Source organism: Bidens hawaiensis, unplaced genomic scaffold (genome assembly GCF_021521415.1).
Source record: "Bidens hawaiensis isolate Kalapana, Puna unplaced genomic scaffold, B.hawaiensis_p1.1 tig00008634_1, whole genome shotgun sequence".
Lineage (NCBI taxonomy): Eukaryota > Viridiplantae > Streptophyta > Magnoliopsida > Asterales > Asteraceae > Bidens > Bidens hawaiensis.
The window spans coordinates 239,390-242,283 of NW_027491623.1; the positions used below are offsets into that span (position 1 = coordinate 239,390).

At 31.1% G+C, this 2,894-nt stretch overlaps 1 long non-coding RNA gene across 1 annotated transcript; it reads left to right on the plus strand.

Moving 5' to 3' along the window:
- LOC143529650 (uncharacterized) lies at nucleotides 1-1,783 on the plus strand. Its single transcript, XR_013134706.1, has 3 exons — nucleotides 1-279; nucleotides 1,291-1,544; nucleotides 1,627-1,783. It is a non-coding gene; the product is annotated as an uncharacterized LOC143529650 (long non-coding RNA).
- Nucleotides 1,784-2,894: the final 1,111 nt, after the last annotated feature.

A 2,894-nucleotide genomic window follows, 5' to 3' on the forward strand; every position in this document is an offset into this window, starting at 1 on the left:
GATGCTACCTCTGATTAATAGGTTACCATATCTATTGCAAGAGAAGTTGCTGATGTCACTCGCCTGGGCATTGAGGTCCGTCTTTTTTTTATAATTTAAGGGGTGCTTAAATGCGTGTTTTTAAACTGGTTATATGATATTGAATAATCATATATACTATATTTTTGTAATATAAATTATTTAATTTTAGGTAGCCATAGTTGGTGAAGGAAACATCTTCCGTGGAACCTCATAAGCTAGAAGTTGTGGTTTCGATCGTTCATATGCTGATTACATTGGGTAAAACTTCAGTCACTCTTTTCTTAGTAAAGCTATAATTTTCTCTCTTGGGGTCTATAAAGTTTGTATCTTTTTACTATAGAGATTTTTAATAATTTTTTTCTAACTTTTTAGATATGTTAAACTTGTGAGGAAGCATGAATTAGAAATATCTCTCCGCGGTTTGGATCCTATCAGTCTAGGCTTAACATGGAAATCACTAGGAGACGTGGAGACCTGAAGTTCATAAGTAAGTCCACGAGTTATTCTTTTTGTTATGTTTTGCATATGTTTAGAGATGATAAAATGGTCAAAATGCGTATCTTTATTTCTGTGGTTATGTCTAATCCTTTCAATTATAAATGTAGAAAGATTTGGTTCACGAGTGGGCTTTAGATTTTTCTCTCCATAAATTTGTTGAGGTAATTAACCACCTCTTTCATTTAATTTCGTCAATTTTAATGATCATGAAGTTGATCATGTATTCTCTTATTATTATTGTTATTGTTATTGTTATATATTTGGTGACATAGCCTACGCTTAAAAAGATTAAATTTTTCTTATCAAAATAAACACAATGAGTTTAGTACGCAATGGGTCTTTTAAATTTGTTAAAAATCTAACTCAACATAGCATATTATGATTTTGAGGTTTTAGATTATGTAAAAAATTGTTATTTTGCAGTTCTATTCAAGGTTTTTGATTTAGGATTGTAAATTATTTTGATTTAGGAGAATATCAAACTCACTTTATTCAATATGAGATTTAGATTCTTAGTCTAGGTCAATATTTCTAAAGCTATGGAAATAATGTGTGAATGAATACGCATTTGAATGGGTGTGGCTGATGCAACTTGAGATTTAAGTCTAGGCTAATATATTGTTTTTAAGTTATTTATTTCACCGTTTTTAAATCTGATTATTGACATAGTTACATGTTTTTATTTAGGCTGGAATTTCCATTATGGAAGGTTATTGTACTTGATTTTAAGTCAATTTGTAGTTTATACATTTTATTAATCGGAACAGATAGATAGACGGTTTGATTTGATGGTTGGTGGAAAAGAGAATTTTGATTTCACTGAACTTGGATTCACTTTATCTTCATTGAGTTGTGAAAGTAGTTACGACAACATTGCTAGACCTCAATGCAGCTACACAGGTAAGCTTCTACAAGTCATCTTTTTTCAGCTTTCATAGGTCAATTTTGACCAATATTTAATGAATCATTACCGGACTTTGACTCAGATATTGGTCACAGTGAAAGTTATTTTAATCAATTATGAGGTTAGTTTCGTCTTCTGTTTCAGTTTGGTATAGATTGTGTGCGTATTGTGATGATATAAATAATCCTTTGTTTTCATTGTAGAAGACAGAAAACTTGAAAATAGAGAAAAATGGTGTAAATGAGATTGAAAGCTATTTCAGATGGAAAATTGGTTGTGTTACTTTTATTTGGTTGACATGTATACATTAATTTCACTTTTAATAAGTCAATAATCATGCATGTGTTGATTATTTAGGAATTATTGATCATAATATGTTTGAATAATCAGATTTTATTTGATCTGGTCCGAAATGACTTTGAAACCGGTTTGGGTAAAACGGGTTTCGATTTGATCCATAATTTGATTCTGGTTTGAGAGTACACATGCTCAAGCCTGTTAGAAGCGAACCGATCTAGATTTTCCACTTATAAGTTGGTTTCTAGACTAATCTGTTTTGGGCCGGACCGATATTTACTTCGTTTTGAGTCGAGCTGAACCGATTTTAAAATCAATTTGATTCGGTCCAAATTCAGGTTTTGTGCATCTCCATTTGGATGTTATCTAACTTTATTGTATGAATCATTTTTATTTGTGTTGATAAATTATTCGAATCAGCGTATTTTAAGTGTGTGTTCATCTATTCTGAGCTTCCAAATGATTTTAAGTTATATAGTTTTTACCTTTTACTTTATTGTTGAATTGTCAATTTGGTGAAATCATATATGTTCCACTTTAGTTTTATGTATGTAAGCAGTTTGGAAAGTTTAAAGCGCTTTGCTAATCGTTTGGAGAGTGGCACGATGGTCAATTTTTTTATCATGGATCTTAAGACGGACATAATTGCAGGTTTCAACAATTAGTTTGGAAAGTTTAAAGTTTTTTTCCTAATAGTTTGGAAGGTTAACGCACGATGCTGAAGTTTTTTTGATCAATAATGTTATGCCACCTTGAAAGTTCTTTAGTTTGGAAAGTGTACTATGCCACAGTTTTTGCAAATGTTCTTATGCTTGCTAGAAACAGTTGCTAACTATCTATACCAAAACCATCACCCTATATGTATTACATGAATTATATTTATTAACGTTTTAAAAATAATTATTAACGTTTTAAAAATAATTTATATACATGGTCTTGCTTTATACTCTTCTGAACTGCTTAATGGTCTAGGAATATCCGGACTACCAAACCACAAACTGGTGCTAAAAGTTGGTGTTCCTGTTATGCTCCTTAGAAATCTTAACCAGAAAAAAGGCTTATGTAACGGTACTCGACTACAAATTATATCTTTAAGTACTCGTGTAGTTGAAGCCAAAATTATTTCTGGAACTAACATTGGTCATAGAGTTTTGATCCATAGATCGCCACTGAC